Source organism: Callorhinus ursinus, unplaced genomic scaffold, assembly GCF_003265705.2.
Source record: "Callorhinus ursinus isolate GAN/ISIS: 27379988/994484 unplaced genomic scaffold, GSC_fseal_2.0 scaffold33, whole genome shotgun sequence".
Lineage (NCBI taxonomy): Eukaryota > Metazoa > Chordata > Mammalia > Carnivora > Otariidae > Callorhinus > Callorhinus ursinus.
In genome coordinates, this window is record NW_027397095.1 from 397,651 (window position 1) to 422,454 (window position 24,804).

Sequence of the window (24,804 nt, forward strand, 5' to 3'; positions counted from 1 at the left end):
GCCTGGTCCGCCATATCCATACATTTGTGCCGTGAGACTGTTTCCTTCATGAGAGCCTTGTGTACCCAGATTGCCGTCATCAGGCCTCAGACTGCCTACCTCATGGCTGCATCATCATCGTCTTGCCGAGAGCCTTGAGACTCGGCCCCAGATGTCCAGGAGAAGAGTCCTTTCCTCTCTCCCAGGCTCCACGTGGAGCAAGCCTCAGTTACCTCCTGTGCTTTGGCTTTTCAGGTTGGCAGACGCTGACAAAGGAGTCCATGACAGGGACTCCCTCCTTCAGCGGATGTGTGTAAGCGCAGGCCAGACACAGCTTAAGAGGTAAACAGTGGACCAAAGGTTGTGTCGTAAGAAAATATCCAGAACGAAACACAGAAAGATAAACAGGAGAAAAACACAGGTGAGGTGAGACACACAGAGGATTGTTTGAAAGGAAGCGAGGACAATTGGAGTTTCAGAAGGACAGGAAAGAGAATGAGGCAAAGCAGTATTTGAGCAGATATGAGCTGAGAGCAAACAACTCGCAGAGAAAAATGAAAGAAATCTACACCTAAGCACGTCTTAGAAAAGCTATTGAAAACCAAAGGCAAATAGAAAAATTCTAAAACTTTCGGAGGATAAAAGCAAATTACCACCATAGTAGCAATAATTAGTCCGAGAGCTGACTTCTCAATAGTAAAAGATGGAAACCGCTAGAAAATGAAATACCACCTTCCATGTACTAAAAGAGAATCATTTCCGACGGAAGCATCCTTGCCCTGCCGCAATATATTTCAAGAATGAAGATGGAAAAAAAGATATTGTTGTACACAAAAAAGAGGAAAACCTGAGAGAATGTGTCGCCAGCAGAATGGTACTTCAAGGAACTGCTAACAAATATTCCTCAAGCCGAAGAAAAATTTTAAAGTAAGTGAAAAGTGATGTATTGGAAAGATATGTGGGCAGATCTGGGAGAATACTGCCTTATGGGGTTTAAAATGCAGAGAGATCGGGGCGCCTGGGTGGCTCAGTCGGTTAAGCGTCTGCCTTCAGCTCAGGTCCTGATCCCGGGGTCTTGGGGCTCCCTGCTCAGCGGGAAGTCTGCTTCTCCTTCTGCCTCTGCCCTTCCCCCACCCCCAGCTCGTGTGTGTGTGTGTGTGTGTGTGTGTGTGTGTGTGTGTGCGTGCGCTCGCGCTCTCTCTCTCTCTCTCAAATAAATGAATACATCTTTTAAAAAAATAAATCTGGTAATGATAAGAGGTTCAATTCACTAGAAATATGTAACAGTTACTGTTTAATGCGCCTCTTAGCAAATTAAAAATACATAATGGCAATTGGAGAGAACCTTTAGGAGAAATAGAATTACAAACCCACGATCATGGTGGAAGATATTTAATACAGTTTTCTCAGTGACTGATAGAACAAGCAGAAAAAGAATCAGTAAGGAAATTAAATATTTTTCATAGCAAATAGGGTCTGATGGAGATGCACAGAGCACCACTAACAATGACTAAGAATGTATATTCTTTGAAGGCGGGAGGAGGGATTGACTCGGAAAATGGGAAAATGCACGGGGCGGGGGGGCTTTTGGGGTGATGGAAGTGTTTTCTTTCTTGAAGTGAGTAGAGGGTTCTTCCCATTTCCATTTGAACACTTTCCTGTGAGTCACATATCCAAAAATGGGGGGAGAAGGCGGGCCGTTTAATTTTCTTAAACTGGCAAAGCTTAGCATTTACGGATGCAAGCTTTGTCGGTGAAACTAAAAAGAAAGGGAAGAGATTATTATGAAAGTCAGGACAGTGGTGACCTTTGAGAAGGAGGAAGACTATTGTGATTAAGAGGGACCAGGTGTGGGGTTTCAAGGTGGTTAGCCAGTTGTATTTCTTTTAGTGGATGGTAGTTCCAGGTTTTCTTTGGGATAAGCCATTGAGTTGTGCACATGTGTGAGGTCCTGATATATATATACCTATATATCACAATATCACAATTATATCAGAGTGTGTGTATGTATATGGGCTCTCGGGACTCGGGGGTAGCCTTGTCTTTCTGTACCACAGTGAGACAGGTACAGGACAGGCTCGGCCTTTGACGTGTTCACTTCTCCCCGGTGCTCACAACCCACCCGGTCCTCACAAGGGAAGTAAATGGCTTCATCATCTCCTTGGAACGGTCCCTCGTCCTTTAAACTGCCTCCCCTCTCTCCTAGGCCCCATCAACTCTCATGCGGTGCACATTTCAGCCTGGTGCACTTTCCTGGCAGACTGGCCTGAGGTAGTCAACCAAATCTTCAAGGGCCCTCTGCCAACTCCTCTATCGGAGCCCCCACTCCCACTGTGCCTCCTGGCAAAACCAGCCATTGGACGAGAGAGTTTGGGAACTCCTCAAGAAGGAGTATTTCCGGAGATCTCCTGGTGAAGGGTTCTATTTCAGTACCTACATATGTACTTCTTGAATCCCCGTATATACCGTGCTATGTACGGAGCTATACTATATCATTATATATGGGAAACTGGTGATACATTTAGAAAGGAGATAGGAGACCTAGATAAATGAAAAATTAGGACTACCTGATTTATTAATGAGCATGGAGAAATTACCACAGATGAAAGTGATAAAGTTGTGGAACAAACAGCAGGAGAACTGCATAGTGTTGTAAACGCGGATTATGTGCTTTGAATGGTAATCGGAAAATGCAGATTTATATGAGCTACATTGGTAGGGGAAGGCTCCAGGCACCAAGAAAGGGCCCGGCATTAACTCAACGAACATTACAACAGCCCAGTGAGATGGTTCTTATTGGCACTGTTCATTTAACAGATGAAAAAACTGAGGCACAAAAATCATCTAAAGTTACCCAGCTGATAGGAGGAAGAGCCGGCGGAGGAATCCCAGCCACAAAGGTCCAGCCCACAAACGTGACCACCAGCCATAATGCAGAGTGGATCAGTAGTGTTTGGTAGTGCCTCCCAGGCGGGTGGATAAAGTGTGACTGGGACGGGAGTGATCGGAGACACAACGATGAAGGAGGCATACATGACTGGAAAGACAGGACCTGTGTGGTATTGGTCATTACATGCCAGGCATTGAAAGGGTCCAGCACGGGTCCATGCACAGAAGCAGTCAGACGGACAAGCCTTAGTGACAGATGTCAAAAGGGTCGGCAAATCCTGGGACAGGAGTCACATCAGCAGCTCCAGTCTTTCTTCCCTTCTCTCTCCCTGGGGATTAACTTCCCAAATCCATCCCTCCCCTGGTTGCTGGACAAAGCCTGCCACAACTCTCCTGCCCTCTAGATCTTTGTGAAATTCTTACCCCCAACCCCGGCTCTGGAAGAGCTCAACCAGAAGCCTACTCTGAGTTTGTAAACCAGCGGCCGGGCTCTAGTGGAAAAGACACCCATCCGGGCCAGTGGCCGTGTGCTTAGCGCTGCCCACCTATCAGGCTGCCTGTTTCTGCTGTCTTCGTTTCCTCACCCATAGTCTGGGACTAATTTTACTTTATTTGGTCTTGCTGTTTCGCCAGAGTTCTATTTGTGGCCTATGAAGCCATCTCTCAACAGCTGCAGCTGGCTGAGAGAGTCCAAGTATATTAGTCAGCGTTATCCAGTCACACAGAACCGATAGGAGACATATATCGAGGTCTAGGTTTAGACAGATAAGTATAACAGAAGATGTATGATGAGGAATTGGGTCCACACGTTTTGGGAGGCCGAGAAGTCCCACGATCTCCTATCTGCCAGCTGGAAGCCTCAGGAAAGCCGATGGTGTAAATCAGTCTGAGTTTGAAGGCCTGAGAACCAGGGGAGACATGATATGAATCCCAGTCTAAGGGCAGGAGAAGACGAGACGAGATGTTCCACCTCGAGTAGTGAGGCAGGAGAAAAGGGGACAATCCTTCCTTCCTCTGCCTTGTGTTATATTCAGGCCCTCAGTGAGTTTGGATCATGCTCACCCCACGTCTCATTCAGAAACACCCTCGCAGATCCAACCGGAAATAACCTGGAATCTGGGCATCCCATGGCCAGTCAAGTGGACACAGAAAATTAACCATTACAGTGAGTAGGGCAGCATCATAAACTATCGCATGACATTGTTCACGCAATAAAGCCTCACAACTCCTCCCAGACCCTGACGGATAGGGGAAGGATAGTGCCAGCAGGAGAGTGTCCTTCCCAGGGGGCAGTGCACACCGTGAGTGTGAAGTCCAACGAACGTGACCCGGTGGCTATGGGGTCCACCTGCCACGACAGAGTGTAGGGAGTTGAACATTCGAGGTAGTCGGCTCCCAGGGAGTTGCACCTCCCAGCTCGCACAACTCACAAATGGAGAGCGGCTGCAAAAATTACTCAGCAGATAGCCTCCTGAGAAGAAGTGGACCTCCGGTCTCACCTTGAATAATCGTGAAACTTAGTGACCTTCGCAGCAGAGATCCGGAGTCCCTTTATGTTTCATCCTATAGCAACAAAAGAAATGACTTTTCTTGGGATTGGAGGAGGGAACATGACATCAGAGAAGGAATAAGAGAACTGAGTTATGCCTGAGCCTCCAAGAGATGGCAAGATTTCCCTGGAGAGAAAGGGTGGAAAGGATGTGAAAATCCTGAAAAGGGTGGCTGGGAGTTGTTTGAATTTATTGCTGGGATGAATCCTGGGAGGCTCCTGTGAGTTACCTTATTGTCAGCTTTTGCCTGGACTTACCCCAGATTTCTGCAGCCTTAACTGACTTCACCAAAATTCCAGGTGCAGACCTTGGATCCTTCACACTGTGTCCAGCCCAGGACTGTCTGATCGCAAAGCCCACACGATTCCCCTGCTTCTCGGCTCGAATGTTTCTTCATGTCCATATCTAATAGCAAAGAAGAACTGACAATCGACCTCCAGGGATGGGAGGAGTAAAGCACGGAAGGCTTCCTGGAAGAGGATGCAATTGAACTAGATGGGGATCAACTCTTGTTAGCAAGATTTCCAAAGTCGGAGATGACTAAAACCAAAGGAAAAGGCAAAGGACTAACTTGGGGGAGTTAGGCATTGAGGGATGGACATAGATGTAGAAAGACAACAATATGAGCTGGACCTGGAGATATGGCAGTTTCTACTCATAGACCTGAAGAGAGTGGACAGTCTGCCTGTCAATCGTCGCAGGCCCTCCAATGATGACGTTTGAGGGCGGGGCCATACATAGAAAGGCGGGTAAAGAGGCTCTACCACGTGACCAGGCGCGTTTCCATTAAAATCTGGATTGTACAAGGTGGCTTCCGTGGATGGTTCCACTCAGGGATTACGGAAAATGGCGGTTACCTTTTCTGCGATCTCAAAAAATGTAAGTTTAATTTACTTTATTTCATAATTGGCTGTGTGTAAGTGTGATTTCAAGAGAAGCGGATACATGGTGTGTCCTAATGGGCTTTGACAGGTGTGTCTCATGGGCTTCTGGACCGATGACAAGGGAAGGCCCGTTAGCGGCCATTGGGCGCGGTGTTGTGCTTTAGGTAACAACACGACGAGTCTTTCCGATCATCTTGTTTGTTTAAATGTGGGTCTTGAACCCCCCCACCATTCGCGGTCTTCATGTTTTGTGGCGTTTGCAACTTAAAAATGAAGAAAAATGGTGCGGTCGGCTGAGCCTGCGTGGGTCCAGGAGAGCGTGAACGGCCATTGGCCGCCAGGGAGCTGATTTTGCTTTTTATTTTACAGTGTTGTTGGGTGGATATTGTCACTGGGGATTGTTTAAATCTTGGCCTTGGCCATTTTCGTGAAGTATCTTAGTGACAGAATTTCTGTGAGTTTCGATCTGAAAGAAAGGAAAGTAAGGCCCCGAGGGGCATGTGTGTGATCAGGACAGCCGATGCCTGCCTTTGAGCGCAGTTTTGTCTTTAATTTAACAACATGACTGCTTGTTTAATATGATTTGGTTAAAATTTGGAATGGTCTTCTTCATATGTTGCCTAAAAGGGGCGGGGGGGGGATCCTGATAATTCTAACGTGAAAATGAGTCAATAGCCGCTTGAGCGGCTCGGGGATCGTTTCACTGACCACTGGGAATTTCATCGTTGAACGCTGCATTTTTATGTGATGTATTTGTGTATTTAATATCATTGTATTCAACCAAAAGTGGTCCGGAAGCTTTTCGTGTGTTTTCCATTAAAAAAAAAAAAGTGTTATTTACAGTTTTCGAGTAAGAGAAATAGCGGTTTGGTTGGCAAGACCTTGTTGCTTTAAGTCCCTGATGGGAATCATGCCCGCGGGGGTCCTATTTCTTGTTTTATTTTATACTGTAACGGCGGTGGGGTTCTTTTTTTCCCCTATGATATCGCAACATTGCAGTATTCGAGTTTGTTTAATTTTTATTTCGGCTGTGTTTCACAACTCTTCTCCAAATGAAAGTATTCTCAGTGTGCGCTTTTGGGAATAAATTGTCCGGCCGGACACTTGGAAGTTTTACACTCTGAATATCCCTTAGCCGCTCTTGCTAGCCAAGACTGAGCACTGTTTTGGCATTTAATTTTACATGTTTATCTTAATACATTCCATTCCGTTTTGATCCTGGCGCTCCTTTCATATTTCCTTTAAATGGTTTGGTGTAAACTTCAATTTACAGGGGAGTAATTTAACGTCTCAGTTAATTGAGTGCCTTAAGTTTAGAATATAATTGCATGTTTAGCCTGATTTATTTTGTTAAATTCTGGTCTTGTTCCCTATTGATAAATTTTCTGAAAAGTGAACATTTTGAGGGGCGCCGGGCGGGCTCAGTGGGCGGAGACTGTGACTCTTGATTTCCGGGTTAGGTGTACAGATTGCTTAAAAATAAAATCTTAAATAATAATAGTAATAAAGGTTTTGAGGCACTTTCGAGTTACAATGCAGTAATTGTAATCAGTTGGCTAAGTCCTTGACGTTTTATGACAGCGAATGCTTTTAACTCTCCAACGCCAGCCGTGAACAGAGTGTGGGATTTTGTTTTACAGAAGAATTGTGTCTGGTATCGCTTTATTCTATTAAATGTTGGGTCCAGGCTTTTTCATAAGCTTTGTGTTAAACATTTTCACGTTATTTTCAATTTACAAATGAGGAAACGATGGTTCTAATGATCTTTATGCTTCTTGCTTTACGACAGTTACTGGCTTCCGGCGGTCCGGTAGCCCAACTTTTCTTTATTTTACTATTAAAACGTTTCTATGTGTAAAAAAAAACGAGTCCTGTGTCTTTTATTTCATAGTTCTACTTAAAATAAAGAAAAAGTTTTGTTTAAAATGTAAAAAATAACAGATATTGCCCATCTGACTGAGCGGTTGTTATTTGACGACAGTGAATTCCCGGAAGTGCCTGTCACCGGCCATCCCCGGAAGTCGTTTAGATCCTTCTGGGATTTTATTTCTCGCAATAATTACATGTTGATTATCAACTTCATTTAGTTCAGTTCTGTTCTTAGCCTTTAGTGCGTTTCCTTTGAAAATCGTGGAGCATTTTCAATTGACTTAGAAGGAAATTCACCCCCAGAATGGGTGTTCTCTGTTCCCTAGAAGTGAATGGCCCTTGCTGGTCGTTCCTGCATACATTTGAATATTATTTTAGAACTGTAATTGTGCATGTGACATATTGTTATTTCTTTAAATGTTGGCTTACGTGCTCCTTCCCAGGTGTTCTCCCATAGAAAAAATTACTTGTGTAGTTTCTATTTACAAACAAGGGGGATATGCCAGTTTATGTCCTGAGCAGTCTGGTCCAGGACAACTCCAATCCTTCTTGTTTGAGGTCCTGGGCTAGACTGGACTTGGTGCTCTCCCTCCACCCCACCCCGCCCCGCCCCGCCCCGCCCCAGTAACAGAGGATGTTGTCCCTGCCTCTTTAGCTACAAGAGCTGACTGTGCCTTAATGCCTCAGTGCTAGCATACTGGCGTACTAGTCAGTGCCTGCCTATTTACACTCATGCCTCCGTGTGTGACATCTAATAGTGTATTCAAGGGGAGAATTAACTGAAAGGAAAGTTGGTGTTTTGCTCAAAACCCCGAGGACCCTAATCCCTGCGAGGAACCTGATACTTGGTCTTAAGTAAAACAGTTCCTTCCTTTTGATAATGGTGATAGTTGAGTTTGCCTTATTAGCCTTTTTGCTAATAAGTCAGTTCTTGGTATTGACTTGAATTATATATATTAACTCACGTAGAAATAATTTAATGGCTCATATTGGTGGAACACTGAAGATCTCTAAAGGTACCTTGATTACATTTAGACACCTGAAAGATTCATTGCTGGTATTTGGGTTTTACTTTATCTGTCATTGGTACTGACAGGAAAGCAGACTTCAGGAACTGGGACACTTAACTAGTCTCACCAATCCTGACTTTTGAGACAGAGTCCTAGATCTTGAACAACATCTAAGTGGGGAATGAAGGTGCTTTTATTACATGCCCATTGTCCCTAAAATCCCAGGGGGCATACTTGCAAATTAGGAGCAGCTTCCCCAATCTATATATTACCAGATGTCCAGTGTTTTCCCAGTATTTCCTCCTCAAAGACCTATGTTCAATGTCAGATGGTAGTGACATTATGTAATGTATGAAATTCTTTGTGAAACTGTTCTGAATTAAAGCAGCTCATTTTTAGTTTTAGCGGTTTTTGATCTTACTGTGTTACCAGTTACTAAGACTAGTATAACAACAAGGTTGTATAATGTGCATTTCATGGTCTATTAAGTAGGACACAAAACCCATTTGAATGATTTGTTACCCATAATCTTGCATGCTATATAATTGTCAGGAATTGGTAACAAAGTGAGAACGCCACAACCCATTCCAAGGGTTTGTTACCCACAATTTCGTATGAGTCAATTGCCTTATTACTGAAGAGAAAAAAATGGAGTTCTGAGACCTCCCCCCCTTCTAGGAAATAACTGGTGATAACTCTCAACATACTATTTAATAATTCCCCTATGATGTTTGATTAAAACGGGATGAACTATGGTTCCTCTTGAGGGGACAATCGGCCCCTAAAGCAGCAATCTTATCTTGTGGTTTGACTCATGCAGTTCCTGGCTTACATTATCTTTCACTCTTTTGGCCTACCTCACACAGGCTGCATGATTGGGTGCTCTGGCCCCACCAACCACTTTCAGAAATTCCTCTGGATAAGGGAAAGAGGACGTTTGCCCCCATCCACTCATCTTATGAGTTTCCAAGTTACCTAATTTTCCTGCAGTGGTGCTAAGCTGACCTCTCACAGGTAAGTCTCTTTGTAGATTTGTATAATCACTCTAACTCCTTCAGGATCTGTGATGGAGAAATCCAGTCCTGGTCAGCTTATAGGCCTGTAGTGAGAGGAGAGGACCTAGACCCAGTAGTCAAGACCAGCCATAAGGTAAGTGCAACCTTATGCTGTGTGAGGCCACAGGTGTTGGGTGGGGAATAGCACCTGCCTCCTGTCCGTTGTATCATTATTTACGATGTTGTTGAAATGCCTTCCCTGAGTCTCTTAAGGTTGGAACTTCCCACAATGGCAGGGTCACTCCCTGGGTGCTACTTATTAACTCTGTGGTAGAGACTCTGTGTCTCTGATCAATTTTTTTAATTGGTCCGTGGCATCTTTTCCAATCCTTATTTGTGTTCCTCTGGTTACTGTTGGGTGCCACTCTTAGGGACATGTGGACTTTATCAGAATGTCAGATTTCAAACAAACCTGATCTCGATGTTCTCACATCACAGTTTTGATCTTTTTAGCCTTTTGGAAAACTTGTAATGCAATGCAGAAGGAGGAGGGACTGGATGGGATTGTCAGAAACAAACTTCAGGAATCCAGAGATTGTGGGAGCACTGCTCAGGTGTTTTGTTTTGTTTTGTTTTGTTTCGTTTTCAGGTACAAATGTAATTTTTTATCATGGATCTGAATGCAGTTAAATCCAGCTCTATCTAGGAAAGGGGAAAAGATGAGTCCTGTACCCCAAGTGGGGGCTAGAGATTTACAATCTGCCAGTCTACCCCTACTATGGGTGGGTGGGCGGGCAGGCATTTATTTGGCAGCGGTCCTGGAAGCATAGGTTAACAATTCGAGGAATATGTAGGTCAATACTTCCTTAAATATTTGTTAGCTAATTTTTTTTTTTTTTGGCCTTGTAGATGTTCCTCATTTGCTTTGCAGATGTTGCCGAGACCACCCATTGTGGTTCATTCACAATGAATTTCTAGTATCTGAGTCTGAAAGACCCTTGGCTCTTTCTTACTCTCATCTTTGAGCCTCAGCCTCTCCATCTGCACAGTGGGGATCCCACCTTGGTACCAGGGATGTTGTGAAAATCAAGTGTGATAATCTTTAGTAAGTGCTCGGCACATAGGAGGTACTGAAGGAATTAGGCCACCGTTCCCAGAAGCCATATATTGGAGCAGAACATTATGGCTTGGTTTAGCCCCTCTCCCTACCTGTCCAGACCCCACTCCCACTTCATTTCTTTATAGACTTTTGCCATAATTTCAGCTTAGTGTTTGTTTCCTTTCACAGGGCCAGCAATACCCTCAGAGAGTATTGGGCATCTCTCTGGAAATCAACGTCTTTAATTCTGCTATGATGCCAGGAGTTTGCCCCACAATGCAGACTTTGCCTTGCTCTGAGCTGCGGCCTTTTGTGACCCACTTGGACGTTTTACATTGAAGCTGACGTGGCTCAGCGTCAAGTTGGGGCTGCAGGGTGCTTGTTGACTGGCAGTGCCGAAAAGGTCTCCTCTCTTTCCTTCCCTGTATGCAGTTACTTCTTTTCTGGGCACTAGGTAATTGGTTGAAAATCAGGTGAAGGCTTTTGACAGTCGGGCGGGAGAGTGTTAAGTGTAACTATGACTTACGCTAGGGTGCATTCAAAGACCCTCCTGACCTTTAGGTTCACAGAGCCCTCTGATTCCTCGGTTGCTTTATTAGCACTGGTTTAATCCAGAAGGTGGCATCACAGAGCCTGATGTGTGCTCACCAAAGATCAAGAAACCCCCACATTTCTTTGTGATTAGCCACTAACGTATGTAGCCTTTATAGAACATGTTGACATTTTAAAGACCTTTTATTTATCTCTGTGATTGGTCACATTAAAGCCGTGGAAGATAAAAACCCGAGGTCTGAGGTACTTAGCAAAACCTGTACCCAAACCCATGTTCCTTTACCAGGTGACGTGATGGGGACCAAGACTGGCTTATTTGCTTGTCAGAAGCCGTTGTACAATTGAACGACTGTGATGCCTCCTTCCCCCTCCACACACACTTGTGCCCACTGCCCCTCAGAATCATCTTGGGTCATTTCACTGGGGGTGGGGGGGAGGGCTGGGGAAGATCTAAATGAATGGTTTATGGGAAAATCTGCTGAGTACTGGTACTTAAAAATAAGTCACTTAAAACTAATTCCGAAAGGGTGACTCTCTCTCTGGTGGCATTCTCAAAGCCAGGACTCTCAGGGAAAGAGAAGGTGACCCTCCTCAGAATTGAAGGTGGGATCCGGCTTTGTTCTTTCCCACGAGTCCATTCCTGGACCAGCCACATCACCTGCCTCAGGAGGCCTGTACTCAGCGCATGTCTCCCCGGCAGCGGGAATGTTAATGTGCTCTAAATTCATGGTGTGAAGTATCCCATGTCAAACTTGTGTCTGCCTTAAGTGTTTTTTTTCATTCCTCTGATTTCTGTGGGTGATGGAAAGAGGATGGCTATTGAACCCTTTAAGGCAAGGCCTTTGAAATGGAGTGTATTCCTTACTATACTGGTTCCCTGTTATATGTAAACTTTTTGATGGCTGAATCATATTTCACTGTATATATAGACCACATTTTTCTTATCCATTTATCTCGTTGATGGATGCTGAGGTTGCTTCCATGTCTTAGCTATTGTGAATAATGCTGCAGTGAACACTGGGGTGCAGATATCTCTTTGGGATAGTGGCTTCATTTCCTTTCTATGAATATCGAGACGTGGGATGCCTGGAACATATAGTAGTTCTATTTCTAACTGTTGAGCAGCCACCGGGAGAGATGGAATGGCTGACTAGATATGGTCCTTCCTTCAGGAGATGGGGATCGGGGAGGGGGTTCTCTGATCAGGAGAGAAGGAATGACTGACTAGATGTGGTCCTTCCTTCAGGAGATGGGGAGAGGGCTGGGGAAGAGTGGCCTTCCCTTTTGTAGAGCTGCTCCCAGAGCGCGGGGAAAAAGCAGACAGGGGGATATGGTTCCCTGTACTGGACTTTGTGCGCTCAAAGTTTGTCTTCTGCCTACTTCCCCGTCGCTGGCACTGCTTAGGATCAGCATAGCTGGAGGACAAAAGACAACAATGCACTTTGCTGAATGTGAAAAGATGAGATTTTTTATGACGGGGTCTGTTCCTTATTTGTCCAGCTTCCCTGAGAATTTGGGACTTTGCTCCTGGGGAAGGCTTTGTTTCTCTCTGTGCGCTGCCTTAGCCTGTGAAAAGTGGCTCAAGGAATGGTGGCCCTTCACCCTTCTCTACTGTTTTCTAGAACGGTAATCCGAGGGAGTCTTCTTAGAGGCAGTTGCTGTTGTTTCTGGCGACTGATCGGACGTGGTTGACTTGACTGCTCAGTCTTTCATACTGATAGTGACCTGTGTTCTCAAGGAGAGATTAATGAAAGTGACCTGCTGTTGCTGGCATGTTCTTTCATACACTGGCCAGACACTTCTTCCCTCGACGTTCCCATGGCTCAAAGTGCCTTGTTAAATTTCTACAGAAAGTGCATACTGGCTGGCAATGGCAGCATCTGGGGCATGGGAAATAGTGGGTCGCAGGGAAGAAATTGGCCCCGGCCGGTTGTCAGGCTTCTGTGCTCTGACACAAAGGTATTGAACAGAAGAATGTCCACTGTGCACAGCAATGGCATGTTAGGGATCATCAGGAATCCAGATTTTGTGTCTGGGAATGTGGTTGGAATTCTGTCCAAGCCCATTTCCATATTAGCTTCCTACACTCTTCTGCTGAGTATACTCTGCACATTGGTGGGAAGACAAGCAGCTCATGGGCGCTGTCAATGAAACTTACGTGAGCCAGGGGACATTTCGATTCTCCTGGGCTTTTGCAGGTGAACCTGGATGTCCAGGAACCTCCGGGGTCAGGTCTCCAGGCTGGAGGATTGAACCCTCCTATTTCTTTTGCTGAGGAGAGCTATACCCACAGGCTGCAGGCGTCCCTTCCCTTATTTATCTGCTAGAATGCGTTGCCCCTTGGTCGTCTGACCCCTCTGCCATTTTGGTCCTCTCTTGGGAGGCGATGGCATTGCCTCAAGGGGATCTTGCCTGCACTCTCAAGGAGGAGGGCGTTGTACTGAAGCTACCAGAGGGGTGAGAGGATCAGTGGGGGTTGCAATTTGAGGAGGGGAGGGCTGTTACTGTTTCCCCATTTCAGGTTCTTGATTTCTCTTGATCAGGGAAATCCGGGGTCCAGCAGGGTTATGAGTGCACTCTGAGGGCGTAGGGAGCCTCGACAGTGGGGAGGACGAGGGACTCGGTGTGGAAGTTGTGCTGGGCCTTGTGGGCTCGGGGGTGTGTCTCCTGCCTTTCTCCATTCTCCCACACTACCTTTGGGGCAGCAGAGCTGGGGGGACAGAAGACATGGGACATTGGGGGATAGGATGTGAGAAACTATGACTGTCTCATCGAGTTGAGACATTCATTCGGACAAGAGAGGGTCATTTTCCATTTTACAAATGAATGGTTTTGCCTGTGCGCGCAGGTTATGCTGTCTCATTTTAACTCTGTGTTACCGTAGGCCTCTGAACAAAGGCCTCGGGCGGGAGTGAGCCCCTCACCCCGCTGTCTCGTTGCCCGTCAGCAGTGACCTGAGGCCCTTCTGAGGAGGAACTGCTGTGGCTTATGCTCATTTTGTTCCCGGGAGACCTTCTTTGTTGGCTCCTGGGCGCTGTCCGTGGTGTTCATGCCCCTCTCTGTTTTGCGGGAGGGTGTAGCTGAGCTTTCTGTTTCAACTGCTCAAGTTGCTCCCCCTTTACCTCGCTCTCAGGCCCTGCAGGGCCCTTGTGGACACCTTCCTGGGTTGCACAATTGCCAGAGGCTTACCTAGCTTCTGAAAAAGATTTGCCTACTGTGCAAAGAGACCAAGAACTCACATTGAGAAGTTTTCTGAAGTCAGTGTTCTCAGAAAAGGGAAGCGGGGGGGGGGGGGGAAGTCCTTGGCCTCCTTTGAACCAGGATCATTTAACTTTTATTTCTTATTTTGTATGCCTTTACGACAGGCTACCAGGAGATACCAGGTCTCCTTGGTAACTGCACCCTCCCCCGACTGGTGAGTCCCGAGCACTGGCCAGAGTTAGTGAGGCCACGCAGAGAACTCCCTCAAGAGCACTTGGTGCCAACAGCACCCAAGGGACGGTTCATAAGTATGAGCAACTGCTTCTCCTCTAGCCTGCTTGTGCAGGCTGTGTTCTCAGGGGGAGCCCTCTCTGATCCCACAGAGCCCACTCCAATGAGGATTGAAACCACAAACCTTGTTTAGGGACGGGTGTAAGTTGATATGCTGATGTCAGCTCTCCACTGGCAAGTTGAGCTGTACTGTTCCTCTCATACCCTCCCTTTCTCGAGTGCCCTGGAGGAGCAGAGGGGTGATCTGTCTGTCTTGCGATACACAGGACCTGATAAGAATACTTGGTCAGGGGGGAGGACTCGGATCCTCTGTGTGTTATAGAGCTCTAGGGTGGGGGCTTCTCAGAATGGGTGGGAAGAACGTGCAAAATGTGTGCACTCTCGGATCATTGAAGTGATGCCCTCTAGCTCCCTCTGGGTTTGGGTTTACCCCCTCTGCCCATCCTGCTGACTCCAGGAGCGCAGCACGTGGATTAGACTGCTGCCAAGCAGGCTGCCCCTCAGTTTAGATTCGGGTTGGCCTTCTGAGCTTCCCCTGTCTTTTATTCACATGCAGACCTACTGTACTGCTTCTGAGCAGCTTCAGAAAAGAATAGCAGTGGGCTGTGTTCAGTGACTCCTGAGGAGATTCACTGATTGCCTCAACCAGCCCCCCCCCCCCATTAGTCAGACACAGGCGCCTTACAGAATGCTGAAAGGCCCGTTGGAGACACCAGTCTTCTATCTGCTCAAAGACTATAGGTTGTGCCCTCGGGGTGCTGACCCACAGGATGAGGAACATGGTTAACGGCAGGAACCGGACACCAGGCTTCTCCTCCAGAGCTCAGAGGAGACGCATACTGAAACATTTGCTAAGAGGGTAGATCTTCTACCTTCTGTCATCTTCTTAGTCCAAAAAAGTAATACTAATTACTGAAGGTGGAATGAAGCTTTGGAGGGGATGGCTATGTTTATGGCATGGGTTATGGTGACGGTTCATGTATGTATACCGATCTCTGAACTCATTAAGTTGCATACATTAAATATGTACGGCTTGTTGTATGTCAATCACATACCTTCATACCTCAATAAAGTGGTTTAAAAAAACAGTAAAGAAAGGGGCGCCTGGGTGGCTCAGCTGGTTGTGCATCCAACTGTTGATCTTAGCTCACGTCTTGATCCCAGGGTTGTGAGTTCAGGCCCCGTGTTGGGCTCCCCGAGGCCGCTTAAAATAAAATAAAAGAAATTGAAAAAAAAAAAACCCTCCCATAATTACAGATGAGTGCTCCCCTCGAATGTTTTTGGACTGCAAACTGAAGGGGAAGGAAGGAAGTTTCTGTACAGGGAAATGGGAAATTACTGCTTCTGTATTATTGTTTTGTCTGTATTGTTCCATTTACATGTGGCATTTGCCCTGGCGACGTATGAGGATGACCTTTAGTCCGTAAGGTTTTCCATTTCATTGAAACACAGCAGTTCCACAGAAGCCGTGAACTTCACCTGGAAGACTTGGACTCGAGGAGCAGCCCTGGGCCGTCCGCTGTTTGTCATGTGACCAGAAATTGACTTGGGGTTAATGTGACTTTGGGATCGGCCTGGATTTGGGGTTGTCTCCATGGTTTGCAATTGTGCTTTTGTGCCTACGCAAGAAATCTTTCAAAATATTTTGTATATGAGAACATGTCAAAGTGTGTATGGGTACCGTATTTGTATTGTGTACTGTATTTGTATTGTGCAGGGTGGAGGGCACTAGTCTCGGGCCGCCGGATCTCCCCAGTAAGCACTTTCCTCGGCACCTGGCCCCCACCCTTCTGTCTACTGTGTGGCTGAGTTCCCTGGCCATAGCTACTTGGTTTCATACTTTTCACCTTATCAGAGTGGAGCCAATGGTACTTTTGTTATATTTAGAGTTTGGGACTAGGCCCCAAGAATGAGTGGTATCTCATCCTTGGGGGCGCCTGGCTGGCTCGGTCGGTAGAGCATGTGACTCTTGATCTCAGGGTCATTATGTTCGAGCCCCACACTGGGTATAGAGATTACTTAAAAATCTTTAAAAAAGAAGGGAGAGAGAGAATGGGTGATATCTTGAAAAGGCTCACTAATATTCTTTCACTGCAGAGAATGTAATCAGAAGGCATACTGTTGAGTTTCCCTGAGCTATCCTCATTTCTGTCTTTAAAATGTGTTTGTTGCTTAAGGTTCTTGCATTTTGTGAAATACTTGTGTCCTTCCAATAAAATGTATTTGCTTCAGAAAATCTCACTTGTAGATTTTTATTATTCACAATGAACGCCAGCATGAGCAAAGCTGTGACTCTGCTACGTGGGCCATCGCCTGAACCAGGGCAGGGCTCGGAGCTATAGAATTTGACACATTAACAACAGGATCTTGGTGGCAGGGGAGCGGGGTCTCGTCCCTCTTTTTGTTAAGCTCTACCCTTTGATTACAAAAGTATTCCCCTAAAATTATTAGGTAATGTAATACCTTCCTATGAAAAGTGGTCCTTTTAGCACTTCCTGCGGGCCATAAGCACCTATCTGGGGATTGTGGAAGCAGTAGGGGAATTTCCTGATACTCCCAAGGGTAAGGCAGAGGTAGCATGACCAGCATGATTGTACAGGAGATCAGTCCCCCCGACCCAAACTAGAAGCAGCAAGCCCACAGTTAATTCCTGGTGAAGCCAGCAATAGAATCTTGGTCCCTTGCATCGCAGGCATCTTTCCTTACACCACACCACGAGGTCTTATAAAGGCTTTGTTAATAGCAGAATTAAATCAGTTAGGTGGGTAGAAGAGTTTTTTGGCAGTTTGTTTTTTAAACATACCAATAGTGTTGCAGTTTTTGTACAAAATTTCCAGTTAACTAGAACTGCATGTCTCCCCCGCAGCTTACCATGGTTTAAACATCTCAGCAGGGCTGCTTGGCTGGCTTAGTCTGTAGAGCCTGCGACTCTTGATCTCAGGGTTGAGTTAGAGCCCCACATTGGGTGTAGAGGTTACTTTAAAATAAAATCTCCCCCCCCAAAAAAAATCCCAACCAATAGCTTTATCCTTATGGTCCCAGGGAAAGGAGAGCAAGCCTGTGGCAGGCTGTTCTGTCTATAACTACAGAGGGTGGTGGGGCACAGGGCTCTCCCTGGGGTTCCATAAAGACTTCAGGCGCAGGTGTCAGCAGTGCTGTTCTTTTTTTTTTTTTCTCAAAGATTTTATTTATTTATTTGACAGAGAGATAGCACAAGCAGGCAGAGTGGCAGGCAGAGAGAGAGGGAGAAGCAGGCTCTCCACTGAGCAGGGAGCTGGATGTGGGGCTCGATCGCAGGACCCCAGGATCATGACCTGAGCCAAAGGCAGATGCTTAACCAACTTGAGCCACCCAGGCGCCCCAGCAGTGCTGTTCTTGCCATCCAGTCTCGAGGGGCCCCAGCTGCAACGTCTCGTTCTCCTGCTGAGAGGGTCAGGGGTACCCAGAGTGCAGATCACTTCTTTTTCTCCAACTGCAGCTGGAACTTGGTGTCCCTTTGGGTCCCTTTGATTATCCTCTCTTGTGTTACAGAACATGAGGCTGTGACCCATTCCCCACTGGGCCTATTTTAGGTCGGTGGGTCTGATTTTACCTGAGGCATTTGCTTTTAGTCCTTGCCAAACACCACGAAGTCGCCTTACTACCCATCGGGCCATTCCTAGGCCTCTGCCTCAGTGCATTCCGCGGGGGCGGGACCGGGGGGGGCGGGACCAGGGCAGGGGCAGGCGGGGTCATGGGCGGCACCCGACGGCGGCGGAGGCTCCGCCCACAAGGCCGCCAGTGCGCAGGCGCACCGCGAGCTGAGGCGCGCGAGGGCCCGAGGGCCCGAGGGCCCGAGGGGCCGGGGGGGCGGGGGGAGAGGCGGGCCTAACGTTAGAGAGAGGAGGAGGGGTGGGATTCGAGGAGCGAGGCCGAGGGTCCCCGGGCGGACGCCGGGCGAGGGGCGGGGCCAGGGGAGGAGCCCAGGGCCCGGCGTCGTCCGCGTTGAGGGCGGAGCCAGCTGCGGTGGGCGAGGGGAAGGTCCCCAAGTTTTGGAGCTCGGGCTCCCAAGGTGCACACCTTCCCAGCCAGCCTCTCCCCCTTTGGAGTTCCTTAGCGGACTCTCGGCCTCTGGACGCCCCTTGCGCGAGGCTCTGTGGACACGTTTTCCTGCTTACTCATGCGTCTCTCAGCCAGAGGTTACCGGCGCCCAGGCTGCAGATGTTGCCTGCAACATTAATGGGAAAACCCCAAATATTAGCCATCATAATCTGGAACAGCATTTTCAGAGTGATGCACCACGATGAGGGAATATAATGAGGATTAGATGTCAAGAAATCGCTGAACTTGCTGTATTAAGAGACCAAATCATACGGTCATCTCCACAGATGTTGAAAAGGTAAAAACGAGGGATTTATATATGATTTTGCGAGAGGCATTTGCTTTAGTCTATTACCAACCCCACAACGCTGAATTACCACTCTGATGATGACATCACCTTCTCGAACATCCTAGTCACATGTATGCACATAACGCATCGTTTAGTTAGGGCTATGACACTCCAGTGTCTTTTGTAAATCACGTGTGTTTAGGAAATTATGCTGCAGGTCGCCCGCCCTCCCGCATGCCCACGACAGCTTGGCCCAAACATGATGTGGCTCCTGATGTTCCAGTTGAAAATATGTAATCAAGTAATGGGTTTGGAGTTGGAATTTTAAGTAGAGCTCTTACTAAGTTTATGTATTGCTTATATATTGGAACATTTAAGGGAAACTTAGTTTCACTGATTTTATTGGTTTACTTTTTGAAATCAGTGGAATTATTTAGTATTCATGAAGGTTTTATTCAAGCCTTTGTTTTTTTCCCCCTCCTAAACCTGCTCCTCCCCTGTCTTCCCCTCCTTAGTAAAGGGTAATTCTTTCCTTTCTATTGCTCAAGACAAACGCCTTGGTGTCTTCCTTGACTCCTCTGTTTCTTTCAGGCCCCACATTAACTTCATCGGCAAATCCTCGGCTCTGCCTTCAACCTACAGCCAGACTCGGACGGCTTCATTGCGTCCCCACTGTTAACTACCCTTGTCCAGACTCCCTTTACCACTCGCCTGGATGATTCTAACAGCCTCCTGACTAGTCTCTCTGCTTCTTCCCTGTGGCTCTACAAAGTCAGTTCTCGCGCACAGCTTTTCCTGAGCAGCTGTACGTATTTCTGTTAAGTCTCGAGAACTCGGAGTTACAATGGCTAGGTCGCAGGGGAGGCCTGTGTGTAGCTTTGGTAGATAGCGCCAAAGAGTTCCCCGTGTGTTGGGCCAATCAACACCCTCAACAGCAGTTTAACTTCACAGTAAAGGCAAGGACGGGAATTGTTGGAGAAAGAAAACACGGCCACAATCCCACCTTGTCGATGCATCCAGTGTATTCATTTTTTCCTCAGTCGTTTTCATTTGGGACGTGCTCTCTTTGTGCCATCGGGATGACACGTGGCATCTAGAAGATGTGTATGTAGCCGTTGGTGGTAGACCATGAGGCTTCAGTGGGATATGACCCCGAGCATGAGCCCCCAGAACAGAGCCGACCGGGTCCTGTGGGCCAAGATGGGTAGGGCTGCCTCTCCTGGGATGTGAGGGTCAAGGCCGAGTTTCAGGCAGGGCAGAGCCTGGGCTGACCCCCATGCCTACTCTTTCCTTCCTCTCAGCCCTGCCTACTCACGCATGCGTTTATAAAATGGAGTTCTGGTGAGAGTAAACCTGCAGGACAGCTTTGACAGAGAGCAAGAGTCCAGAAAATGGCAATAGGCTGGCTGGAGGACGTAATGGAGAGAACCCGGCCCCAGCTCTGCACCTCGCCACCCTGAGGAGGGCTTGTGGACTGCTTACATGAAGCTGGGGTTTGGGGTCTTCTCTCTGCCCTCCTGGAAAACTCTGAGTCACTGCCCAGCTGCCAGCAATATGGGACCCTGCAGAGCACAGGGCCAAGAGTCTTTGCTCCTTTGTGTCAGATCCAGATAACCGGTCAGGATTTTCCAGGGTAGCTTTCGACAGGGGCTCGGGGGTGAATATGCCTAGCCTGGCCTCCTGCTCAGTAGCTCCGGTTACAGTGTGGCTTGGGAGTCTCTGTATTTCACAGCTCCCAGGAGATTTAGGCTCCCAGGCTTCTTGACATGGAGGTCTCAGGGCTCCAGGAGAACAAGAATGGAAGCTTCACAGTCTCCTTGATGAGGCCCTGAAATCCCACAGTGTCCCTTCCACCGCCTTCTGTAGGTCAAGCAAGTCACAGGCCAGCCTAGGTTCAAGAGGGTAGAGAAATAGACTCCACTTCCTGATGGAAGGAGTGGCCAAATCCCAGAACAAAGGGCTGGGAGGAATTGCTGTGGCCTTTGCAATCAATCCAACACAGTCTGTGTGTGGAAATATGAACCAATATTAAAGCAGAGTCTCAAAAACAGAACATAGACTCATAAAAGGACGTGAGCTAATATATAAGAACAATGTCTATGTGTGGGAGATGAGCTTACTCAAGGTGTATGAATCCCTTCTAATCTAATAATGGTGAACATTGAATCAAACACTGGGTGTAAAGGAACCATCTGTGAGTTTGTAAGGAGTTGGAATTTCAACTCAGCCTTCCCTCTTTGTACCCGAAGAGGCAGAAAAAATAAAGGGAATCTCCTGTCTACCTTTAGGAGAGTAGAAGAGAAAATAAATACCTAGCCCACAACTTGGGTGTTGTGCAAAGTCCAGATGCAGGAATAGGGTTTTAGACCACTGTCTGGGATCAGTAAACCTTTTTGCTTTGTGATGATAAATAAGGCATGGCTTGGCTCCATCTAGGTTAGAAGTGAGAATGTGATATGGACTAGCATTTTGAGCAGGCTCAGAATATTGTTTCCTGTTGGTCATCATAGTAATACTTTGTTCTCTGGCAGTATCTCTCATCAGAGGCAATCAGAACACTTTGAAAATACACCCCTGTGGGGTCAGTTTATGCTGTCTTCTCATAGGAAATTCCCTAACACCATGACCATTGGCTCATCAAGAGAAAGTAGTTCACTAAGAATCTTAAGGTGTAGACCCAGAGTGTCTTGGATACCTCCTAGTACTGTAACCTGACTTGTGTCTCCCCCGCAATTTCATATGTGGAAGCCCTACCCCCAACATGATTGTATTTGGAGATAAGGCTTTTAGAAGGGAATTAAGGTTAAATGAAGTCATGAGGGTGGAGTTCTCATCCCATAGGATTGGTGTTCTTAATGAGAAGAGGAAGAGAGATCTCTCTCTCTCTGCCCACACACATTGAGGAAAAGCCATGGAAGACATAGTTAGAAGACAGTCATCTACCAGCCAGGAAGAGAGTTCTCACCAGGAACTGATTTGGCCAGCACCTTGATCTTGGACTTCCAGCCTCCAGAACTGCGAGAAGTACATTTCTGTTGTTTAAGCCCCCCAGTTGATGGTATTTTTTTTTTTTTTTTGGCAGCCCAAGGTGACCAATCTAGGGTTTTCCTGACCGTGATCTGAGAAATGCTGGTGTGTCTGAACTATTAGTAGTTGTTGGCTCTGTGGTCAAACACCTGTGAGAAAGCTGAATGCTATTAACACCTATTGGAAATCCACAATGCACATTCGAATATTAGAGGTTTCCAGAGCCCAGAAGTGAGAGAAACCTGGTTAGATTGTTAGAGAAGCACTTACCACCACCTACATCACAGATCTCTAACATGGGAGTACTTTGGAAACACCTGTGGAATGTTTTTTTGTTTTTTAAGATTTTATTTATTTATTTGAGAGAGAGAGAGAGAGCACAAGCAGGGGCAGAGGGAGAGGGAGAAGCAGACTCCCCTGCTGAGTAGGGAACCCAATGTGGGGACTTGATCCCAGGACCCTGGGCTCATGACCTGAGCCGAAGGCAGATGCTTAACTGACTGAACCACCCAGGCGCCCCTGTTTTTTGTTTTTGTTTTACACATGTGTCCAGGCCCTGACTCTGCTCCATGCTCAGTGAACCAGAATATTTAGGGGTAAAGCATGGGCACATATATAATGTCAAAGATCATAGACAATTCTGATGAGCAACCGTAATCACGAACCCCTAAAGGCATAGGCACTTTGTGGAGATGACTTTGGGAACCACTGATCTGGGACCACCTCCTTATTTTACAGGCAAGGAAATTTAGGTCCTAATAGGAAAAGGACTTGCCTAAGTGGGAGCACAGCCAACTACGTTTGAATCGTCTTCCCTCTGATACAAATGACCTCTAGATGGCAGTCTGTTTCTTGGTTTAGGCTGTGTTTGCGCAGGCTGAAAAGTTGGAACTGGATGAATTTGTGTGGATATACAACAGTTTAGTCAAGTGAGTGTCTGTCGTGCTCCGTTGCCTTGGACCAGAGAGCTCCTGGGCTGTTTCTGGTTATGCCTCACAGGTCAGGTTTCCAGCCTGGAGGAGAGCTGAGGGAAAATGATATCTAGTCAGGGAAGGGAGAGGTGAGGGGGCAGCAGTCCCTTACCGATGGAGCCTCTTTGGTAGCGAAGCCCACTACTCTGCCCACAGCACCCTCTCCCCGAGTCCTGACTGACAGGCACAGAGATGTGTCAAGCCGAGACAACTGCCTTTCCTAAGCCACCTGCCAGTCAATATATTCTTTGAGAAGGAATACTTTGAAAAATATATCTCATGAAGAACCATTTGGAGAGATGCCTTTTGAAATCCGGTCATTTAAAGAACCTTTTCTCTCATTCCTACTGGTCTTCATTAGAATCCTAGAATATCTGCAGAGTTTCAGACTCTCCCAGGCCAATACCAGGGTTCTAGTCTTCTATCAGCTACTAACTTCCAAAGTGACCTTGAGCAACTCACCTCCCTTCCCTCAGCCTCAGTTTCACCATCTGATTTATTTTCACTGAATTCCTTCAATAAATCAGTGACAGTTTGAAGGATGGCGTTGACTTCAGCGACTCAAATAATTTATGTTGGGCAAGATATAGCCTCTCACACACTGACACCCGAAGCACGTGTGCATTTCAAACACCTGTTACACACTTAGCAAGAGCTTCCCTTTTTTCAGTGACATCGGGGAAGAAGTCCAGAAGTATAGCAGGCTCCAGACACAGAGCTCCAGCTCGAGTTCTTTGTGATTCCCTCAGATCTGTCATCCTCCAGGACGGGGCTTCATTATTGTCCGGCTCTTGGCAAGATGGCTACAGCAGTCCCCAGGGGTCATAACTAGACCGAACAATGTCCACGGGGGAGAAAAGGACCACGCCTCTGTGTATTTACTTCTTAGGAGAGAGACCTTTCTTGGAGGCACCCTAGTGTACTTTTCACATTTCACTAGTCCTGATTGGATCAGTGGGTGGTTTTTTTTTCCATTTGCTGACAAAAGGAATGGTAGAATCATGATCAGCTTGCACTAATCATTGTGGGAGGCAATAAATATTGAAGTCAACTGCTTGTAACCCTCCTTCCTCCGCAAGTAGAGAAGAAAATATGCTTATACTGTGAAGATGGGATTGTTCCAAATCCATCGAGGAGTCAATGGTCATTTAATTCATTTAGCAATAATCGCGCCTCGGATAAACCTCATTGGCTACGATACTGCCACTGCGCAAAGCTGGTCATTTAATTCATGGTGTGAGCCAGTAATTGCTGTTTATTCTGTGTTTGTGTGCAAAGGGGAAGGAGTCACCTCATGGAGGATATAATATCCACCATCCAAAGATCCTGTCATCCTTTTAAGTTGGCTTAAGGCATGTTATCCAGGGGTCAGAAGTGAGATGCAGGGTTGATCAAGGGAGAGAGTTAAATGCAGAATGACTGGTAGACGTTCATGAATTTTATTCACTGGTGCTGGGCTCAAGTAGCAGGCCGTGATTCTATTTCCTGGGTTGTCTAATGCAAACCTGGACCACATGCTACCCTGTGATATATGGCACTGAGGGGCTAGAACCCACTGGCATAAGGTAGGGGAAGAGATTCAAAACTTCTGAACGTGAGAATACTGTGTTGGATCCCATGAGCATCTACTCACTCACTCCCTAACTTTGCCCTCCAACGAAATTTAAGTGTTTGTCCTGTAACCTTTGCCTCAAGAAACTAGTGGATGAATGAAGCATCAGATGCTTTCAAAAGCACTTTGGCTAGCTGTTCTGTCCAGACGAGGGTGCCGGTGAAAAGTAGGTGCCATTAAATTGGGCTGTCTGGTTTGTAGCGTGTTGGACGGAGCCAAGAATAGAGTCTAGGTGGTGGCAGTTAACGTCAGCAGCAAAGTGGGTATTGTTACCGTAACAGACATCTGGGAGTGTTCCACCATGCTGTTATGCACTGAATTGTGTGTCCCCCCCCCAACCTCTTAAATTCATATGTTGAAGCCCTAACTACCAAGGTGACTATATTTGGAGATAGGAACTTCAAGGAGGTAATTAAGGTTAAGTGAGGTCGTAAGGTTGCGGCCCTAATCCTGTAGGACTGGTGTCCTTATAAGAAGAGGAAGAGACACCAGAGATCTCTCTCTAC

General features: G+C 46.8%; 1 long non-coding RNA gene and 1 pseudogene across 1 annotated transcript; one reads left to right on the forward strand and one right to left on the reverse strand.

Moving 5' to 3' along the window:
• The first annotated feature begins 5,204 nt into the window (after window positions 1-5,204).
• On the forward strand, window positions 5,205-16,540 carry LOC141370367 (uncharacterized). The gene is made up of 3 exons (XR_012374356.1): window positions 5,205-5,297; window positions 9,048-9,195; window positions 10,465-16,540. It is a non-coding gene; the product is annotated as an uncharacterized lncRNA (long non-coding RNA).
• Window positions 16,541-23,795: 7,255 nt separating this feature from the next.
• On the reverse strand, window positions 23,796-23,904 carry LOC112809197 (U4 spliceosomal RNA; annotated as a pseudogene).
• Window positions 23,905-24,804: the final 900 nt, after the last annotated feature.